This window comes from Protopterus annectens, chromosome 4.part1 (genome assembly GCF_019279795.1).
Source record: "Protopterus annectens isolate FY-2018-M chromosome 4.part1, PAN1.0, whole genome shotgun sequence".
NCBI lineage: Eukaryota > Metazoa > Chordata > Ceratodontiformes > Protopteridae > Protopterus > Protopterus annectens.
Genome location: NC_056734.1, coordinates 128941647 through 128965823, shown reverse-complemented (window position 1 = coordinate 128965823; position 24177 = coordinate 128941647).

Sequence of the window (24177 nt, the reverse complement as noted above, 5' to 3'; positions counted from 1 at the left end):
CTCAGAAGGACGGCTTACTATTCCAGAAAGAGTGGTGACCAAGACCTGAATGCTTGTTATTTAATAGCAGACCCTGCAAATGATAGCTTTGATTCATTTCAGTTTCTGGCTCTGAGAACTTGAGGTGTATTCTAAGTTGTTGTTACCTGATCTTATTTAACATTTAGTGGTGGTTTTCCTTTTGGGTATGACAAACCTAAACCTAGATGCTGAGAGGTAGAGTTTTGGAGTATTAAGTGATTTGGCTCTTTAAAATGCTGGGGAATGTTTAATTTATTTGTTGGTAGCCAGCATTTTGATATTCCCTTTTTAACAGTCATCTCTATGAGCAGTAGTGAACAAGAGTGGTAACAAATGAGTTTATTCGTCCACAAGAACACAAACATAAATCTTTGCAGCATCGTGAAACTAGTAAGGCAAACATGCAACAGGGAAACAGGATATGCCTATTACAGTACATTAGTTGCATTATTTCATGAAACCTTAAGGTATATGGCAAAACAGAACCCATTTACTCATACAGTTGAACTACTCTAGTGAATCACAAGCCATAAATATTTGGATGTTATGATTCAGGAAATATGGTTAGCTTAGATTGCTGTACAATCTCTGAGTGATATTCTACTATCCATCTGTTTAACAGGTTTTGTATTCCGAATGTTGTTGTTGAACTAAAGTTAGACCTGCAACTTAACTTGAACTCTAAAACTGGTTTGTTGTATAGATTAGTTAGTGTTTTGATTACTGAACGTGACCTTGTTCAGCACCAAAGAAAAACTATTTAAGAAATTTGCCCTGAGTTTAAATAATTTAGTACAAACTGGTAAAACTATTGAATAAATTATGCTCCCTATTAGTTGCCTGGAATTTACTACACTTTGCATCTGTTTAACAAAGCTGGCTTTTGTGCTATTCTGCAGTTTAACTACTGATGCATTCAATGGGAGTTCTTCTAGTAGAGGAGATGCCAAAGTTGAAAGTGTGAGTGAAGTAAGTGATTTAGACATCATAATAAACTAGCAGAAGTAAAGAAAACTAAAGAGATATTTGCAGGGCTTCTCTGCTTCCTGCCTCAACTCATTCCTCCACTAGGATATGGCTTGTTATAAAATTGGGATTTCTGAAGCAGGAATTTTGACTGCTATATTACTTTGTTTGTTTGTTTGCTTATTTATCTGTTTTTTGATTATTTATGTTTTGCTAACCAGAATGTCTGGGTGAGTTGAGGCACATTTTCTGTTGATGCCCAGAAAGAGAAGTTCCACACAACAAAATAGGTGACATCATGTAATCAAATTACAAAAGCCAAGACAGCATATTAAAAGTGCATATCCAAGAAATGATAAAAGTGGCTGTACAAGACATAAAAGTTTATAATAACTTAATACTATGCCTAGTATATCTAGTTAGCAATAAATTCATAAAGCATAAGACTTTGCCAGCTATCTAAAGTACTTATAGTATACAAGAAGTATAGATAAACCATGATTAGCCATGCACCCAGAGCATATGTGTTTGTGTGTAATATACTGCAGCAAAGGTAAAATAACATGACCACCCATGCAGTCAGACTTTATATCATACATGGAATATACCGCAACAAAGGTAAGATAACAAGGTCAAGTAGTGGTCAAATAGTGGGGTTGGGGGAGGGAGAAAGGGAAAAGATATGGTGCTGCTGATGCATACAGTATGGCAAGGAAGACAAAGGAAGGAAAGGAACAGTGCAGGAAAAGTTAATGGGTCTGGGACAATAGCATAAATGGAGGCAGAGCTCAAAAGGGTGAAGAAAAACATGTGTGGTGATAAACCAACTATTTAGCTAGACAGGCTACAGGAGCTAAGTAGGTCCCTTATGACAAGAGTGTTGACTAATACTAGCTCATAGCTCATCTATAATTTCCTCTTGAACTCAGTGACAGTGTTACAACGTGTAATGGATTTAGGATGTTTTCTCTAAACATCTCTGACGTAGGTGAGAAGAAGTGCATCCCATTACAAATGATAGCTTCTTGATCATTTTAGGAGCTCAGCACAGTTGAGCAGAGACTCCTTGTGGAGTACTAATCCAGGAAGCAGAGGTTAGGAGATCCATTAGCCGGATACAAGCAATGGAAAGTTACAGTAGGAGGGAGTGTTATTTCTATTTTAAAGGGCACCCAGCTTAAGCCATTGTACAACAATTGATCTTGGAGAAAGCAAGCCAGACAGATTTAGCTTTTACAAACTCTTTCTAGTTAAGTGACATTATCAGAGGAAAGAGTGATAAGGTCAATATTATTAAAGAAGAGTTTGTAGAAAGTTTGTCTTTACTGAGGGGACAAGTTTAACCTTTGAACTAGGAAATAGATAAACCCTCATAAAACAAAGGCTGGCTAGACTTGGTTGCACTTTCTTATTGTGGGGTCCAAATGGAGGTCTGGAGTGAGATCATTGCCAGGGAGATTCAGTCTGAAAGTACATGTGATCAGGAAAAGGATTTTGCTGTGACAGGATGCTGGCTGTTAAGTTCATAGATTCATAGATATTCCAAAGACCACGGAGTCTAATGACCATTCACTGCTTGCCAGTACCCTCCTTAGGCTGCACCTGCATTCTCCAGGACCCCAATACTAGTCAATCCTGGAGTAAATTTGAGGATATCCAACCAGTCATCTAGTTTGTACTTAAAGGAAGACATTGAGGCATACTGCTTAACATGCAGAAGTTTATTTCAGAGATTTAGGAGACACTGGGTTATTTTGGGGTTATAAACCTGCCCCTCCACTGTAGTTTATTTATGTGTTGGTGAAGATTTAAGTCTCTAGTTCTAGTATTGGTGGATATCTTGGATTTGCAGAAAATCAAGAAGTTCAGAAAAACTCTCTTTCTAATGGCATGGTAACTGAGATAGAGATCTCCCTTCAAAAGTCTGTAAAACAGCTGAATAAAGGGAAAGAGTTTACAATCTCTCTCTCGGCAACTCAGGAACTTTAGGAATGTAACACCTTTTGTTTGAGAATCTTTGGGGTCTTTCTAATTCTTTCATATCTTTAGTGAGATGCATCCCAAATGTGATGTTGTACTCAATAATTATCCTGATCAGTGCTGAGTATAAGGGAGTGATTGCTTGTTTAGTCTTTGATGATATTCCTTTGGCATTTGGCTGGGCTAAATAAAAGGATTTCCTGACAACTGTTGTCACACAATGGTCATAAATGAGGGAGCTATCAACCCACATACCCAGGACCCTGGCTACATTTTTGTTTTGTTGTGGTGTATTGTCCATACAGAATGATAAAGGGAGGTGTTTTCTACTAAAAGTGATGCTGCTATACTTTTTAGCTTTTAGTTTGAGCCTACTTTTGGGAACCAAGAGTTTACTAGGGAGATTTCATTCTGGAGTGTTTAGGTAGCTTAACATTAGCTGCCAGTTTGCAGTTGTCTGCAAACTTTGGCAGCCAGAGGTTTTGACTTTTTGCTTGAAGGTTTGAGAAGTAATTATCAAAATGAAGCGGTCCCAACATTAAGCCCTGAGGAACATGTCTGGTCACTTTCATAATTTCTGATGAGCCACCTGCAACTGAAACTGTCTCGGCTCTGTCTTTCAGCCAGTTTACTGTCCATCTTAACTACATATTGGTCGATTTTTAAAGCATTTAGCTTCTGGATGATGTCAGCATGGGGAATGATGTTGAAGGTCTTGGCCAGGTCACAATACACCGCATGCACTCCATGGTCACCTTCTACATCCTCCGTAACCCTCTCAAAAAAGTTTACCAGATTAAATAAACAGGATCTACATTTCACAAAGCCAAACTGTTGAGGGTCAAGTCTTACAATATTCTTGCTATTACAGTTTATAAAGTCAGTTATAATACATTCTGTGACTTTGCAGATGAGGCTTTTAAGGTTGATAGGGCTGCCATTACCCAGTTCAGGTGTAAGGCTACTGCTGCACACCACTCATCAGGGACAAAACCAGAAGCTACATTAGGTTAAACAGTTTGAGGAGTCTGCAAGGACTTGTTTAACACTATTAATTAAGCAACCAGGTGTATTCTGAGGACCCAAAGGATAAGTGTTTTTGGTCCAGGTTTCAGTAAATGATCTTTAGAGAAAATCAGGGCAGTAAATGATTCAGATATTTTTGTCTTTGAACAGACATCTCAGGATGAAGCTGATACTAAGTTTGTCAGTAAGGATATTGGCGATTTCTGTTGGGTCACAACAGGAGGTATCATTATGAATAAATACTGAGTAATGTAGGGTATTGTTCCTTAGTTTACTAACTTAGCTAAAGAAGACTAAAGAAGGATTTATAATTATCTTTGGCTTCAGAGGCCAGCCTAAGATCCTGGGCTCCTTTAGTGAACCTAGTAGCACTATTTTTTTCTAATGTTTTTAGCATTATCTTTGAGAAGAGAAGGGTTTTGCGTGTACTAAATAATTTAAGGAGTTTCTGTTGTATAGTTTACAATGGAGTGGTTTGATTTTGGTTCTGATAGGGACTGATAGTTCTATGCGTTTTTCTAAACAGGTGTAGAATTCCTTAGTGAAGCTTGCTGCTGTATTAAGGTCAGGGGATTTGCAGTCATAAGTGAATTTTGATATTTCATCACAGAATACGTTGGCATGGTTATATTCCTTAAGGTCAGTTGCTGCAATTTGCCAGCACTAACTTGGGCATCCTGCTGATTGCAACAATAAAGATACAGCAGGGAAGTGCAGCAATGGCTAGGGACCATCACCCATTTCACTTCATGGCGTACAAAGGTGTGCACAGCAGTGATCCAGGTTTCCACATGTTTACCTTCTTACCTCCACTTGTGCTCATTTTCAACAGGTGTTGGCTAAATACACACTAACAGCTCCTGCACTGGACATATCCATACTATCTGCAAATGTAACACACACTCTGATTTGTGGCACTGTATGGGTCTCCTGGTTCCACTATATGGCCAATCGCCATGGCTCCGGCTATTAGCTCATCCACCCTGTTTGTCATGACAATGATCTGCTATGCAGACATGATAGCTGTCCCTAGAAAGCAGAATGCCACTTTGTGTGCCATCACTATACCAGCTGTGACTGTTGCAACTATCAGTGCCTTGTCATACTAGGATACAACCCCAAGCCACAGGTACTGACAACTCCTCAACCACCCTACCAGATACTTGAAGCTGTTAACCGGTTCCACTACCTTCCCTTCTACCTCAGTTGTCAGCTTGTCCTGATTTCCCCAATTTGCTGCCATTACCAGTGTCTTATGTGTACTTAGTTTCATCCCATGTGCATTCAGTTTTGCATTTGATTCCATTATCATTTGCTGAAGTTCTTGCTCAGAGCCTGCCTGTAATTTCACATTGTCTGCATACAGCAACTTTGTTGATCTCTCCCTTCTGACCTGTTTGCTAAGGTAATCCATCACTAGTTTGAACAGCAGTCGGCTCAGAGCTGAACCCTAATGAACACCCACTCCCACTAGGAAACCCTCTGTGAAACCGAATACTATTCATACTTGAGTAATGGAATCTTTGTACATAGCCTGCACTAATTCTACCAACATTTCTGGGATTTTGAACCATTATAGGACTGCCCAAATCAGCTTTCTTGGGATCTTGCCATATGCTTTCTCCAAGTCTAGGAATGCCCAATATGACTCTCTCCTCATCTCTACCTTCTTCTCAACTATCTGTCTCACTGCAAACATTGGGTCAGTTGTGCTGCATCCTGATCTGAATGTGAACTGCTCATCTCCCATCTTGCTTTCTACTTGTTGTTTGTCTTTTGATCAATCACCCTCTTCAGAAGTTTCATGCAATGTGACAAGTTTGATACTGCCCACAGTTGTGGATGTCCCCTTTGTTCCTGTACACTGGCATGAATATGCTTATTTTCCTGTTTTCTGGGATACACCTTTCTCTCCACATTGCTATGAGTACCCTCATGAGCCATTTCTCCCCTATCTCACCTAGCATCTTTACCATATCTGCTGTGACCTCACTGAGCCTGCTGCTTTCCCTGACTTAATTTTCCTTAGTGTTTTTCTTGCTTTTTTGTGGGTGGGAGCCTCTTCTTCTCTCATCATAGGGTCTGGGGTACTACAGCTTCTGTGGGGTTTTCTTCATTCAGAAAAACTTGGGAGAACTCCTTCCATCTGCCTTTGATATCCTGTGGACTGATGGGCAGATTATTGTTGGCATCCCTTATAAAGGGTTTCTGATTGTCTTCTTTATCATTCTGCCTTTGCCTTTCAACCTGATATAGTTTCTTTGTGCCACCTACCGAGTTACTTTATAGAAGCTGGTAGAATGTCTCCGAAGCATTGTTCTTTGCTCTTGCAACTCCTTTCTTAGCCTCTTTGTTAGCCAACCAGTTTTCCTTCCTAGCCTGGTCCATCTTTTCTATCTCCCACTTTTTCCTGCACTCCTTCTTTCTTTTGATGACTTCCTGGAATTCTGCATTCCACCACCAGCTTTTCTTATATACCTTATTACCTGGCTCGGCCACATATCTGTTCTGTACTCTTCACACATGATGTTTTGAGGAGTTGCCATTCTTCTTCAACTCCACCTATTTCCTCCTATTCTTGGGGTGCTAGAGCCCTGAGTAATTCCTTGAAGTGTTGTACTTTCTCTTCAATCATCTTCTCTGACCACTGCTTGCAGCTGAGTGTGGCAACTAGTGGTTTATGCTGCAGGCCAACTGTTTCACTAGGGATGACTTTGCAATCACTGATTCTACCCCAGTGCCCTTTCCTTACTTGGAGAAATTCTACCTGAGTTGTATGTTGGCCACTCTTGTATGTGATCTTGTGACTGTGTGTCTTTCTGAACCATGTGTTGGCTACTATCAAGCTATTTGCCAGAAAGAATTCTAGAATGGCATCTCCTTCTCTATTCCTGTTGCCCCCACTTATGTGGACCCAGGCAGTCTTCATATCCTGTCCTGCAACTGCTGTCTGAATGTACTCTTCTCTTCTCTTCACTATCACAACTCTGCTGTGGGGCATAGGCTGAGATTATGAATACTGCCCTGTCATTAGGCTGAAGTCTGATTGTCTTGAATCTGTCACTAATTCTGATGACATCTCACCGCCTTCTGAAACCTCTGTTTCACCACAATTCCCACAGCATTTCTAACCTGTCCCCCTCTTGAATAGTAGACTCTGGATCCCAAGACAAGTGGCTTTGCTGCACTGCCCTTCCATCTTGTCTCTTAGATATATAGGATGTCCAGCCTTCTCCATACCATCATGTCATCTACTTTCAAGCTCCATCCTGTCAGTGAACCTGCATTAAGTGTAGCAATTCTTTCTTCATGCTTGGCAGGTTGATTGGTTTTACATCCAGCTTTCACTCAACAGAGCTATCCCAGGTAACCCAGGCTAGGCAACTGGACACCGGCTGTCTGGTAGCTTATTGACCCAGGGCTGCTGGGCTTTATGGTGGGCACACGTTGGCCAGTAGGGGCACATATGTCCCTCCCATCATTAGCATGGGTCCCTGGTGCAGGTCAGAGTAGGCCACGTCTTCAACCCACTTATCGCTGGCAAATACTCATGCCCATTTGGTGACAGTCAACATAACCAAATCACATAGAGCAATATTTTACACCATCGAGGGGCTAGCCTTGCCACTGCACACAGTCTGTGATCCATGTTCTCCTATCTGATCTATGTTCTCCTATCTTGAAGAAACTGCACACCACAGCAGATGCCCAAAGCTGTTGGTCTATACAAATCTTCACCATACAGGGCACCATGTAGAGTCTGTGCTGCTGCCCACAACTCCATTCACTGGTGAGTTTGAGATGGAAAGAGTCAGCATGTATTCTGTTTTTTTCATCCTACTTCTGTGGTAATGATGCTTTGAAGGCTATGGTTAATTATATTATTGTAAGAGATGATTTGTGTCCATTTCAGTTTTTTTCACTGAATCCAAAAACGTTAGATAGGTTCATAAATGTTTGGCCTGCCTCTGGTCCTGATGGCATACATGGAGTTTTTTTTTGTTTTTTTTGTCTGCACAAATAAATGAATTGCTCCTTGCTTATGTTTTTTCTTTTCAAAAATCATTACAGTATAGTTATTTGCTGGCCATTTGGAAATTAGCCCATGTAGTTCCAGTCGCAAAGGGTGGTGATGCAACTGCTATTGAAAATTATAGACCCTTTAGTCTTACAAGTATATTGGGCAAGTGCTTTGAAAAGATTATTGCTGAATATATTAGTGAGATGTTTTGTGATACAAGGGATGTTACCCAGCATGCTTCATAGCTGGTAGATCCTGTCTTTCAAATTTATTATCTTTCTATCAAAAAGTATTGGAGACATTGGATAATGACTTGTCTGTGGATGGTATTTGGATATGTCCAAAACATTTGCTTCAATGCCATAACAAGGTTATTTCATTATCATAGAGTTTTGGTTTGAATAGTTACATGGTTTGGTGGATAAAAAAAATTAGTTATTGGGGCAGAAATGTAGGATTAAGATAGGGTGTCAACTGTCTCATGAGAAGGAGATTACCTTGGATGTACTGCAGGGGTCATTGTTAGGGTCTATTCTTTCTGATGTATGTATGTCCAATTTTTCTAATGACAACAGAATATGGTTAAATAAATATGCTGATGATCCCTCATAAAATCCTCCAAAGCTAGTTACGAAAATAAAATTGCCAAAGATTCCAAAGACAACCACAAGGCATTCTATAGTTACATCAAGAATGTAAATAGCAATGCTCAGATCTGCTCTGAGCTACAACAGAATGGCATTAAATATACTGATAAACCAAAAATATCCAGGCTGTAATCCAGGAAAAAGGGTTGTCTATCTGTAGTACAAGTTTATTCATGGTGTTCACTATGGGCTGTCCATCTGCAATGGCTGTTGAATCATTCCTACTGGTTGATTCTCCTCCTGTATATGGGTTAATACTGATAGTGTCCCCCCATCTTCATCCTGTGTATGAGTTAATACTGATAGTGTCCCCCCATCTTCATCCTGTGTATGAGTTAATATTGATAGTGTCCCCCCATCTTCATCCTGTATATGGGTTAATACTGATAGTGTCCCCCCATCTTCATCTGTCCATGTGCTGTTCTTCGTGAGCAGTGGAATACTGGAAAATCCTGGTCATGGGTATCACCATAGTCCCCACCCTGCTTATATTCTTCCTCATATCCCTGTGTTTCTCTATTTGTCAGTTTTGTATTGCTGCTATAGTGTGAATTTACTGAAGGTAGAATGTTTTCTGTTGAGTAGACTCTCTTCCCTTTATATTGTTGACTGTCTCTGTCTAATTTTCATTTTTTCTTAGAAAATAGATTATTAATTCTTCTATCTACCCTATCAAATACCTTGAAATATAACTCTATATATTGTGGGAATAACAAATCCTTTGAAATATTCTATAAATTCTATATAAACGAAAATTAGACAGAGACAGTCAACAATACACTACAAAATGAACTGGCACCTCACCTAAGTGTCATGTTTAATCATAGCCTCACCTCAGGCTTTGTGCCTACTGAGTGGCGCACAGCTACAGTTATCCCATTCCACAACGGGGGATCCACCTTGGATCCTGGGAACTACCATCCCATCAGTCTAACAAGCCTGATCTGCAAGGGCATGGAACGCATTATCATGGAACTTACAAACAAAGACATTGGCATCCTTCAAACACTGGATCCCACACAGTTTGGGTTCGTGAAGGGCCGATCTTGTCTCCTGAACTTGAATGACTTCTTTGAATCAGTCTCCAGAGCAGTGGATGAGGGTAAGGTGGGCCACACAACCTATCTGGACCTCATCAAGGCCTTCAACACCATCCCCCACTCTGGAATCATTGATAAACTTACTAAGCTGGGCATAAATCCCTACGTCACTCTATGGGTTGCCAACTGGCTTACTGACAAAACCCAGACTGTAAAAGTAGCCGACTCCAAATCCAGCTCCAGACAAGTGACAAGTGGAGTACCTCAGGGGCCAGTCCTGGGACTGCTCTTGTTTGGCATCTACTTCTCTGAAGTACAGGCCAACACTAAGGGACTCTGGCTAACAAAGTTCACAGATGACTGCAAACTGTGAGCCACTGCAAACTGGGAGCCATTATTGAATCCCCAAATGATGTGGATATTCTACAAATGGGCCTTACAGAAGCAGATGCTTGGTGCCAGAGCCAAGGGTTCAAGCTTAATGCCAAGAAATGTATAGTTATCCCCTCTGGGAAAAAAAAATGTACCCATGAATTACCACATAGGTGGCAGTACACTAAACACCGAAAGTGTGATGAGAGACTTAGGGACACAGGTGGACCGTGGTCTCATCTTCGATAACCACATCGCCACAACAGTCAGGAAATCCTTCTATGTGGCACACCTCATCACTAAGGGCTTTTCATCCAGAAAAAAGGAGGTTATTGTCCCACTGTACTCATCCCTCATTAGACCCATTATAGAGTACAACACCCCGTTTGGTATGTACCTCACAAGACATCTGCAACAGCTGGAAAGGCCGCAGAAATACCTCACTAAAAGAATCACAGGCCTAAAGCACATGCCCTATGCTGACCGCCTAAAAAACATCAGCTATACTCTGTGGCATATCGTCTACTCAGAGGCAATCTCTGCTTAACATACAAGGCCATATCAAACCCTGAGCTGCTGGACATACTCCACATAAAGAAATCCCAATCCCTCAGAGCCACGCGCTCCGGTGATCTAAACCTTGTCATCACAATGAACAAAACATGCTGGAGAGATAGGTTCCTGACCCAGAGACTCCTCATACTCTGGAATAGACTGCCCATACATGTCAAGCAGAGCGCCTTCTTGGCCCTCTTCAAAAGGAACCTTGACAATTGGATAGGAGATAGGAAATTCACCCCGAGGATCATGTAAGTTACCCTGCTAGACAGGGGTCCAGGAAAGTAAATATTGTGGGAAGAAATATCCAGGGAATTGTTATGGCTAGGCTTGGATAGGCCCTAGGCCTGATAGCCTAGTACTAACCTATGAACCTATGAACCTATGTTAAAGTTGGTTCTGCCACTTGTAGTTTATGAGATCAGTTTGTACTACAAAGTTATCTGGATAATACACAGATATGGGTGTCATATAATGATATGAGGTTTAATATAAATAAGATAAGAGCAATGCATTCAGGGGTGGCTAATTCATTGTATCTTTATGCTTGGGATAATTTTAAGATTAAAGTGGTGGAAGCTATTAAAGATTGGGGAAATGACTGATAATACTTTATGTTTTAAGCTATATCTGGTGAATATTATATGTAAGTGTTATTGTGAAGCATGTAAAATTATTAGACCCTTTAATAGCCAGGCTAGAATTGTGTTATTGCCATTATATAAAACTTTTTTTAGACCTATAATTGAATATTATGGATCCATTTTTATATTTAATAATCAACAAGTTATTAGACTGGAATGAATTCAAAGGCATTTTATTGGGCAGATTTTTGTTACACAGGGTCTTAAATATAAAAAAAAGATTACAGTTGTTATCATTTTACACTATTAAATATAGTCTGGTGTGTGGAGATTTGATTATGGCATTTACATGTTTCAAATAATTAAATTTTTGTGGTATTGTTGGTATTAATAGGTTGTACCATTCATTTAAAAGAAGAAATAAAGATCTTAATGATTGATTGTAAATTGGATAAGACTGCTGGATGGTATAAATCCTTTTTGAAAGGATTCATGGTTGGTGGAATAATATTCCACTAAAATTAGGAAGTCAGAGTCAATTATTTCTTTTAAGAATAGGTTGAATGATTGGATAGGTATTAGGATTTATGATCCAATATATTCTGGTGGCAAGTTCTTTGAAGGCCTTTTGAGGCTTTGAACTTGTATACTTAAGAATGAACATTCAAAAATATATTTTTTATATTTCTGATAAAGTCAGGAATGTGCATTGTTGACTTACCATATTCAGTATTTCATGATGTGATGATCCATAGTGCAATGTTTTACTTTGACATTGGAACAACCACAACCTCCCCCTCCATCTTACACTGCATCATCTCATTCTGTCAATACAGCTTATTCCATTGCTTTGACTTCACCTAGTAAGATTTAGATATTCCCCTAGACTGCAACCCCATGTACAGTTTATCATTATGCTGTTTTTGATCTTTCCAAATCTTCATCTGTGTTATAGAATTGCCAAAATACATCACTGGGTTAAGCTCATTGCCCCCAAGACTCAACATCCTGATCAAATGTAGAACACAGTGAGAAGGACCTTTGTTAGAAATGAAATATTCATTTCTTTACTAAACAGTTAGTAAAATACTCAGCCTGTAACTAAAAGCCTGACTATAACTGAAAGCCTAATTTAAACTGAACGCAAGATTCCATCTTGCACAATACAGCTCTGCGTTTGAGAAGAATACATTTCTTCCTTATTATGACTCCAGCATGAAGGGAATAATGTCCTCACCCTTGTCCATACACCTTTCAATCTAGCACTTGGAGAAAGACATTTTAGAAAAGCTGTCCCATCAAACTGAAATCAACTACCACAAAAGATTCAACAAAAAAACAGATTACAAATCCTTCAGAAGAAAATTTATTAACCACTTAAAAGAGGCATTCCAACACTCCTGCAGCAGTGAGAAATGCATTTCCAACTCTGTCCCTCCACCACCCAGCATAAGGTGGCTTTAGATTGGAGCTTTTACTCTTTACATCTATGGCATACACATCCCTTTGTAAACATTCAAATAGTAGGAAGGCTTACATGTAAAGCAATAAATCTCATCTTCATTCATACTCTTTTGCTATATTTATTTATTGTTTTCTGTATTTACTCTCTCTCTCTCTCTCTCTCTCTCTCTCTTCGCTCTAGTTGGCAGTGCAAGCCATTAGGATGCATACCCTCTGAGATAATTACTTTATGTAAAATGAACTGCTCATTGCTAGGTATTGTTTTTATTGTTAAGATCTACAGTTTTGTATGCATCCCCGTAAATTGCTCACAATGCTATCTCTATTTTAATAAACTCTATAGCTGTAGTCTTGCACCTGGCTTATGACTGAACCTGCTTATTATGTGTCGAGACATAGATGTCAAGAAATTCACCTCAAGAGTGAAGCTCGAGAGGTGAATCTTGGCATCCACGTCGAAGGCACATAATATTAGGTTAGGATCAGTGACATGATCATAATTCTTTGTAGTGCATGGACCTTTATCTACTCCATGTACTACTAGTTCCAGAAAAAAAGAAAAAAAAAACAAAAACAAAACGCTACGTGTTTTGTCAGCTTTCAAAGTCATAAAACACTTGGCATCCATTGTCAGAAAGGGAGTGCAATGCAGTCCATTACGTTTACACTCATCTTTTGTGCCTCTCAGCTGTCCATATTTTTGCAGAATGTCCAGGTAATTACTTCATATTTTTTATCTGTTCCTCATAAAATCTGTGTTTTTTGGACAAACCACTGAGGACTGAAGTCACTAAATAATGACACACGTTTGAGTTTCAGAGTTGGTGTCCTTTGGAAAATGCAGATGAATGTGCATCCTGTTATTTCAGCTAGTTTATAAGTTTATTGGAGGAAGAGACACCTTATTCCTGAAGACATCTGGCAGAAATCTTTTGTTCTGCCACTGTCATTTGCTGGTCAGTACAGACAGATTTTACAGTGTAGCGCTAAATCTGACCTTAACAACTTTAGCAGGGGGTGCTAAATATTTGTTAAGGTTGAATCTTAATAAGTAAGTATGTGGCCAGAGGGTGCAGTCTCGGCACTCCAAGACTGTTTTGAGATTACAGACTGGAGCACATTTAAAGAGGCAGCTACTGCGAATCAATGTATCAACCTAGAAAAGTACACAGGTGGTGATTGGCTACATCTCAAAATATGTGGATGATGTAACAGTCACCAAAAACATCATCACATGTGCCAACCAGAAACCCTGGTTGACTAGAGAGGTGTATGAGCTCCTAAAAGCATGGAATGCAGCCTTTAAGTCTAGAGACAAGGATGCTCTCAGAACAGCCAGAGCAAATCTGAACAAAGGAGTGAGAGAAGCAAAATGCACCTATGGTAGGAAGATCCAGAGCTACTTCTCTGACCAAAAAGACTCCAGGTGCCTATGGCAAGGTATCCAGCAAATAACAGACTACAGGCCTTTATTTTCACATTGTGAGGACAATAAAGAATTCCTTAACATGCTAAATGTCTACTTCAGCAGATTCAAAGAAGTGAACAAAACAACAGTCAAGAAAATGCCCACCGGTTAAAATGAAGAGGTGCTTATCCTTAATCTAGCTGATGTCCAGAGGACACTGCACAAGGTTAACCCAAGAAAAGCAGCTGGGCCTGACAACATCCTTGGGTGAGTACTCAGAGACTGTGCAATTCAACTAACAGACATCTTCACAGATATCCTTAATATCTCTCTGAGTCAGGAAATAGTTCCCAAATGCTTCACAAACACGACAATAATACCACTACCACTACCAAAGAAGTCACCACCATCATGCCTCAACAACTACCGCCCTGTAGCCCTAGCCTCCATATTGATGAAAAACTTTGAGAGGCTGGTCAGTGAAGCAATAACATCTAAGCTACCTGAAGAGCTTGACCTGCTGCAGTTTGCTTACTGAACAAACTGCTCTACTGCAGATGCCATAGCACTAGCACTTCACTTATTGCTGAACCATTTATAAAGTAAAAACAGCTATGTGAGGTTACTATTCATTGACTTCAGCTCTGCTTTTAATACAGTCATCCCTATACAGCTGGTAAGGAAGCTGCTAAAACTAGGCATCAACACACCACTTTGTAATTGGATTCTGGACTTTCTCATGGACAGACCTCAGAAAGTGTACTTAGGAAATAACTGTTTGGATAGCATCACTGAATACTGGAGTGCCTCAAGGTTGTGTACTGAGTCCCTTGCTGTTCACCCTGCTAACATATGACTGCACACTGAGGTACAAACCTAACTGCAGTGGACACCCTCTTATCTGGCCACTCTTTAACAGGCTTCCTCTTTAACCAGCCATCAAATTTCTGCCATAAACCTAGCAAAATACAACAGAGAAGAACAGCACTTCTGCCGCCTCTAGGCTAAATAATGGCAGACATTTGAGTTTCAGACTTCATATTCTTTAGAAAAATGCATACTAACACAAATCCTGTTATTCTAGCTGATTTATAACCTATAAATGCTATTTTATATGCTTTTTCTGATTAACCAGCCATTCATTTATCTAGCCTAAGGTCCGGTCCCAGCAAGACTGAATAAGACAGAGTCTACTGTACATCATCAAGTTTTTTTGATGATACAACAGTGGTGGGCCTCATCAGCAACGATGATGAGGTAACGTACAAGGCTGAGGTAGAACAACTGATTACCTGATGTGACAGTAACAACTTAGCACTAAATGTGTACAAAACAAAGGAAATAATTGTGGGCTACAGAAAAAAAACACAAGAAACATTTTCCTCTAACCATCAATGGAGAAACAGTAGGGAGAGTGAGTAGCACAAAGTTTCTGTGGGTGCATATTGATGAGGACTTGTCCTGGTCTACCAATATGAATGCCATTGTCAGGAAGGCACATCAGAGGCTACACTTTTTGAGAATGTTGTGGAGAACAAACATACCATCAACAGTTCTCACAACCTTCTATAGTGGTACAATAGAAAACATCCTGACAAACAATCTCACAGTGTGGTACTGAAGCTGCTCTATCTCTGAGTTCAAGGCTCTCCAGAGAGTGGTGAAGGCAGCTGAGAGGATCATCAAGACCACCCTACCAGCCATCCATGATGTGCACATGTCCAGATGTCTAGGCAGGGCAAAATGAATAATTAAGGACTGCACCCACCCTGCTCACAGACTGTTTGTGTACCTATCATCTGGCAAGCACTTCCATAGCATTAGATGTCGAACAATGACATTCAGCAAAAGCTTTTTCCCATAGGCCTTCAGACTGTTGAACTCTAGCAACAATCACTCTCCATCCCAACCATCTGAGCCATCAGTTCAATCTGGAAGACCATCTCAAATTGTGCAATAACTTGACTATCTCAATCCAATATTAGTGCAATACTCAGTAAGTCAAGCCAAATCACTGGTCATCAGGGGTAGTAGTAAGGCCAGAGAAATGTCTCATTATAGTGCAATATCTAATGCCAGTCTGTAACTCAGTCACAGTCTAATAATCTTGAATGTCTCATTCTGTGCAATACTCTATGTAAATCTTTAATGCAATGTCGTACCTTAGTACTGTGCAATACTCAAGCAAGCAAAGAGATCACTGCATATTAAACGTTAAAGTGATTTTAATTTATGTGCAATATTTGGATTATCTATCGAGAACATTATGGTATATAGAAAGTAATTATATATGTATTAATGTATTGTCGTATTAAGTCTATGTGATATCTGCACATTTGAGTCCGGAGATATGGAATTTCATTCAGTTTTTGCACTTGTGTGGTTCCGAATGACAATAAAGTTTACTTTGACTTTGACTTGACTTGATCTTGCACCACTTTAGTGCTTAACTGGTTCACCTTTTTCTGAATATTGGAGCACAATCACAGTGTTGCATGCACTACATTTGGAGTTACTCTGCAAGGAAGCTGCATTGGTTCAGCTATTTTTCCATAGACGTTCTGTTCCCTCGTGAAGGCCACTTCTGCTCTTGCACCAGTACTGGTACTGATTTACTATGGCTTCCAACTAGGGTCGACAAACACAGCAAAAAATAATCTATCCTAGACTGGCCCCTTGCTAATAATAATCCTAACTCTTATCACTCAGGCTGCCTTCCAGATAGCCTGAGTAACCACCTACCTACCTACCTATCTGCTAAAACAATACTCTTGTCCCCCTAGTAACATCTCCTATAAGCTAGTCCATGACAAAACTAACTTTTCTCCCTAAACTTTGACAACACTTCTTCAACAAGTCAGCTGGTCCCCCCAAAACATCTCCACCTTGATGTAGCAGTTTAGTATTTCAATGACAATTTTCTCACTATTCTAAATAGGATAGCCTTCCTTGGTAGAAAATGGATAAAAGCTAGATACATTCCCTGGCTATCTTCTGACACAAAAAAGCTCCTTAGGCAAAGAGACAAAGCATGGCATAACCACCAGATCTTTAAGAACCTAACTATCCTTCAAAACTACCAGCAACTTCATAATCTAGCAAAAAAAAAAAATCAAACATGACAAAAAACAATACTATACTACAATCCTAAAAAAAAAAAAAACAATCCCAAAACATTCTGGGGAGCAATAAACCAACTGCTCAAACCTGGTCAAGCCTCTATGCCAAGTCCAACAAAAACTGACTTGAACAACATAGCCACTCAATTCAACAATCACTAACTCCATAGTATCATTAGTAAAACACAATAACAATTCTCATCTATCAATACCTATAAAATCAAAAACAAATCCTGACTCCTTCCGCATTCACCCCATACAAGGTCACCATATAAAAAAACTCATATCCAAACTTAAACACTCTTCCACTGGTGCAGATCAACTTCCTAATGAATACCTCAAAATGGTTGCAGGTGTCATTGCTTAACCCAATATCCAAACTTATAAATCCGTCCATCACTGAGCAATACGTGCCTTCACTATGGAAAGTGTTCCATGTAATTCCCCTTCATAAAGGTGGTACCTCCACTGATTTGTCTAACTATATACCCATTTCCATCCTCTCCTCTAAAGCAAAAATACTGGAAAATGTATTCACACCCAACTTCTCAACCATCTCCTGACAAATAACCTTATATCCCCCTCACCCAACATGGTTTCCAACCTAAACAAAGCACAACAGCCATAATTAGTTTCATTAACAGTCAGCCTACACAGGAACAATGGTTTACTTACCTCCTCTATATTCTTTGACATTTCCAAACCCTTTGATACAGTTTCCCACCAACAACTTGTTGATGAGCTAGCCTCCCTTACCCTCTCTCATTCAATCCTTACATGGTTCATTAGTTACTAACCAAACGTCAACAGGCAGTTAAATGGCAAAATGAACTTTCATCTCCTCTACCCATCTCTGTCAGTGTACCCCAAGGACCTATTTTTGGCCTCTCTACTCTTTACCATATTCACAAATTGACTATGTACAGCCACTCAACATGCTTCAATAGTTCAATATGCCAATGATTCCTCTCTCATATGCTCTGCTCTATCCCTTCTTATTCTTCTCAAAAAAAAACAACAATCCTCCCTGGACATAGAAAAATACCTTTCCAACTTAAAACTGATTCTTAACCCTTCTAAAACTAAACCAATGTTCTTCTCCTCTTGCAAAAAAAAAATTGACCCTACTACTTTCACCATTTAATCATCTAACAATAACATTATCCAACCAGTAGATTGCACAAAACTACTAGGGGTCACCAATGACAAAGATCTCAAATTTGATAAACATTTAGCCTTAGCTATCAAGAAAGTCCATTTAAAACTAGGATCCCTCAATAGAATAAAGCCTTTCTTAACTGACATCACCACACATGCAATCTGTAGACCTCACCTTCTATCCACCCTCTTATATGCCTCTCCCATTTTCACTAACTTAAGAAAATGTGACTTAAACTAGAATCCTGCTATTATAAAGTAGCCAGAGTTGCTTCCAATCAGCCCGCTAGAACTCATCACTGCAAAGTACTACACCAGCTCAAATGGATGGAACTTCCCAACCTTTTAAACTTTAACCATCTAGTTCTAATACATTCTACCCCTCATCACCCAGACAACTGTCCACCCATTAGCAAACTAGTACAGCCCTATACCAGCAGTAGAACATCAAGGTCATCTAATACATTGTTTCTGAAAGTCACTAAGTCAAATAATTGCTACGGGGATGTCCTGTATTCACACAAACTGGCTAAAGCTAAGAACAACATACCTCAAAATATTCTCAACACTTGTAATTCTACAAAGTTCAAACAAGTGCTGAGGGAACATCTCAATAACAATTGGCTTTGCTCCTGCGCTAACCCTGGTTAGCTGCACTAAACAGTTAGATTTCTTTTACCCCCTACCTATCTCTCCCTACTCCTCCTGATTCCTCACCTAACCCACTCCCTGCCCAATACTTCTTCTTCTCCTCCTTTTAATTGCCTGCCTATATACTTTCTTTTTTGCTTCTATCTCATTAAGTAATTACCTTCTTAGCCTGTGAACTTTCCATCTTTTGTCTAACATTCTCTTGTGGTATGCCCCTAAACTAATTTTGTATTTTTTAATCCTTTTTTTTTCTTCTTCTACAATATGTACCTCTTGTGTAATTTTTTTAACATGTATCCTATGTGAACATTGTACTGTAAATATTATGTATCTTATATGAATAGGTTCATAGGTTCATAGGTTGGTACTAAGCTATCGGCCCTAGGGCCTATACAAGCCTAGCCATAATAATTCCCTGGCTATTTCTTCCCACAATATTTACTTCCCTGGACCCCTGTCTAGCAGGGTGACTGACATGATCCCTGGGGTGTATTTCCTTTTTCCCATCCAATCATCAAGATTCCTTTTGAAGAGGGCCAAAGAGGCACTCTGCTTGACATGTATGGGCAGTCCATTCCAGAGTCTAGGGAGTCTCTGGGTCAGGAACCTATCCCTCCATCATGTTTTGTTTATTGTGATGACAAGATTTAGATCCCTGGAGCGTGTGGCTCTGAGGGATTGGGATTTCTTTAAGTGTAGCATGTCCAACAGCTCTGGGTTTGACATGGCCTTGTATGTTAAGCAGAGATCGCCTCGGAGTAGACGATATGCGACAGAGTATAGCTGGAGTTTTTTAAGGTGGTCAGCATAGGGCATCTGCTTTAGGCCTGTGATTCTTTTAGTGAGGTATTTCTGCAGCCTTTCCAGTTGTTGCAGATGTCTTGAGAGGTACATACCAAATGGGGCATTGTATTCTATAATGGGTCTAATGAGGGATGAGTACAGTGGGACAATGACCTCTTTTTTCTGGATGAATAGCCCTTAGTGATGAGGTGTGCCACATAGAAGGATTTCCTGACTGTTGTGGCGATGTGGTTATTGAAGGTGAGACCACTGTCCACCTGTGTCCCTAAGTCTCTTATCACACTTTCGGTGTTTAGTGTACTGCCATCTATGTGATAATTCACGGGTACATGTTTTTTCCCAAAGGGGATAACTATACATTTCTTGGCATTGAGCTTCAGCCCATGGCTCTGGCACCAAGCATCTGTTTCTGTAAGGCCCTTTTGTAGAGTATCCAAGTCATTTGGGGATTCAATAATGGCTCCCAGTTTGCAGTCATCTGCAAACTTTGTTAGCCAGAGTCCTTTAGTGTTGGCCTGTACTTCAGAGAAGTAGATGCCAATCAAGAGAGATCCCGGGACTGAACCCTGAGGTACTCCACTTGTCACTTGTCTGGAGCTGGATTTGGAGTCAGTTACTTTTACAGTGTGGGTTCTGTCAGTTAGCCAGTTGGCAACCCATTGAATAACGTAGGGATTAATGCCCAGCTTAGTAAGTTTATCTATGATTCCAGAGTGGAGGATGGTGTCAAAGGCCTTGGTGAGGTCCAGATAGGCTGTGTGGACTGCCTTACCTTCGTCCACGGCTCTGGAGACTGATTCGAGGAAGTCAGTAAGGTTCAGGAGACAAGATCGTCCCTTCATGAACCCAAACTGGGTGGGGTCCAGTGTTTTAAGGTTGCCAATGCCTTTGTTTATAAGTTCCATGATAATACGTTCCATGGCCTTGCAGATCAGGCTCGTCAGACTGATGGGGCGGTAGTTCCCGGGATCCAAGATGGATCCCTCCTTGTGGAGTGGGATAACTGTAGCTGTGCGCCACTCAGTGGGCACAAAACCTGAGGTGAGGGTATGATTAAACATGACACTTAGGTGAGGTGCCAGTTCATTTAGTAGTTCATGTAGTACACAGCCCGGGATGTCATCTGGTCACATGGATGCTGTATTCTTAGCTTTGGAGAGTGCGTTTTTACCTGTGTGACTGTTATTACCGGAATTTGGCAATCTTCCAGTATTGAGATGGACCATTTAGGGGATGAGAGGGGGGTGAAGTTGGCACTGAATCGATCTGCCAGGATATTGGCAATATCCTTGGGAACAGTATATTTAATGCCATTCTGTTGTAGCTCAGAGCAGGTCTGAACATTGCCATTTAGATTCTTGACATAGTTATAGAATGCCTTGAGGTTGTCTTTGGAATCTTTGGCAATTTTATTTTCGTAACTAGCTTTGGAGGATTTTATGAGGGATCTCAGCTTTTTACTGAGGCTGGTAAGGAAGTTTTTTGGATCCTGGGATTTTCCTCTTTTCTGCAACAGTTTTTTCCTTTTGTTGTGAAGTTTGTTTATGGCAGGGGACCACCAGATTGGCTTCCTTTTTTTGGAGGAGAGCATCTTGGTTCTATTTGGAATGGCACGATTCATGCATGAGTAGATGTGCTCGTACAGTGCCTTAGTGTAGGACTCAGCAGTCGAACTTTCAGTTCCTGTCTGCATGGGTGTCATGAAGTTTGTCACTTCTGACTTGAGTAGCATGAAGTTAGCCTTGGAATAGTTTTTTATGGAGGTTTCCTTACTGGGGGCTGGGGGTGGGATGTGGATGTTAAGGGTGATTAGCTTATGGTCTGACTTGACCAACGAGGGGGTGACCATAGGTGTGGAGCATCAATTTCCCATGTTGGTAATGACCAGGTCTAGGATATTGGAGCTCCTGGTGGGACTATGGATTAGTTGATCCAGGGCATTGGAATTTATGAATTCCAAGAACCATAGGGCAAAGGTGTTGGTGCACAAGTAATTTTCTCAGAATATTTGTTCTGTTATGACATTGTACTTTGTGAAGCTTTTATCCCCGGGCCTCCACTGAAAATGAGCTATTTCAGGGCCAATCATACCTCTCCGGTAAACAAATACAAATAATAAATAAATAAATAAATAAATAAACAAATAAATAAAGTAATAGTGGCATACACCTATATTAGTTCTTCATAGCAAGAAACTTCTGCAGAGAAATGCATTCGTGGTAGGCAAATTCAACTTTATTGAAAAGTCAAATATCAGTCATTTGATTTTGCAATATAACAAATAACTCACCTCAGTGAACCTTACAAAAGTAAAGACATTCATTAAAACTATCAAAAATAAATAAAACTGTGTTTTGCATGGGGGATGCCCCCTACTTTAATACACTAACTTTGAGATCGCACAATAGTGGGGAAAAAAGCCAAGTACCCCAACCTACTAATATGCAATGTCATAAAGTACACCCACATGGCCACAAAAACATAAAAGTGTAACTAAATACCACAAAAAGATTCACTTGCATTTCTAAAACTGAAAGAGATGCACACGATCTAACACTTGTGACTGATGTATTAAGCATTGCTCTAACACACCAATTAACAAGTTTGATCATGTGCATCTTGACATTCTAATTGGAACCCTTGACAAATTATGAAACCATATGTATTAACAAAAACTGTGAGATACAATATAACTGTACGATAATAGTACATTGTCTCTGCTAAGAGCTCTTAACTAACAGGTTTCCCACAGAAATAAATAATGAGGATTGGGGGAAATGTAACTTTAATGCTATGGTGACCTCTCCTCTGAAATCTACTATTACAGAAAATTCCTCACACAACTGTCTTATCTTACTTTGGGGTGGGTCACTATTGCAACAATTCAACATTTGGGTAGAATCCCAAACAGTAACATGGAGTTACAGTATCATCTGTAGCACAGTGATGCCAAAACCTGTTCTACATAGAGAGTGAGTTTATACCTTCCGGTGTTTAGTGAATATACAGACAATAAGATAAACTGCTGCCTCTAATATCTCTGGTGTAGAAGTTTTCTTAAAATCTGCTACACTAGTTGCTGCAGTTCTTAAAGAGAACCTGAAGAGGGCCTTGGTGTGTTTTGTTGCAATTGTTACAAGGAGCATACAGCTAGCCAACCAAAAGGTAGACTGTCCCAGTCTTTCATGAAAAAGTCAAAAACCAACTAATGTTTCCTCAGCAACAGGTAAACTATCCTATTCTTCATGAAGAAGACAAAAAGCAGCACTGTGACCTTCTGATACAGTATCTCAACTACTTATCAACTTCTAGTATAAAAATGTTCTCTAACATTCTGTTATTGTAAAACATTGGCAGTGGAAGAGATTAGTTAAAGAAGGCAACTAACAATAGTTCTGACATGAGTAAAAATTAGTTTTTAGTGGAACTCTATCATTATGAATCATTGTGTACAGACATTTCACATCACAACTTTCAGGTCAGATAGTCTCCTCCCTGAAGCAGATGCTATCAAGAAAATGAATTTCCATGAAATACACTTTTTTGAGTCCACTGCATCTGCTGGTTCAAAAGAGGGCAAGGGTAACTTTTCAAGCATCAAGTTCAAGTCAAAGGAGAATAGTGCGTTTCTTTCTTGATGTCTTATATGCAAAATTATACAATGAATTCTCATTAGTATTAAAAAAACGTGCATGTGATTGTTCAGCCCAGCCAGTGTGCCTGTTGTAAATCAAGCATATATTAATAGAAAAAAGACCAGCTGCTGCAGTACCATTGAGCAGCCAGACTTTTCTATAGATATATGCTACGGAGTGCAGACCAAATACAAGAAAGCTCAAGTAGGTTTTGCAAAACTGAAAAAACAGAAATGTACCTGATTTTCCTTGTATTGCTGCACAGCTTTGGCAGACTGTCGTATGTCTGAACTGTCTGGAATTTGGAATGTCCATATTTTTACCTCAAACTAAAAGAGAAAAAAAAAAGAAACAGAGATTCTTGTTTCTCCATTGCTTCTGCTCAGCAGCACTGATATACTGTGCAAGCATGGAAACGTAAGTCCTATATGCATACACAGTACATCAGAAAATGAGGAAGACTGAGGAAACAACACAGAGGAACACTACAGCATGGTTATACAAAGGCAGTTTTTAAGAAAGGCAAGCAATTTCTTTCTTAAATAATGTCATTGCGTAATAGCAATAACCCACTCCTGGGTGTGGGCAATGCTGGATTTACCTACAGTTGCCTTTATTTGCACACTCGGGCTTTGCCCTTGTGGTCAAACTGTACCACCTATGAGTAAAATCAGGATTACCCATACCCATTCATGGGTTATTGCTTAATTGTTTTAAGACAGC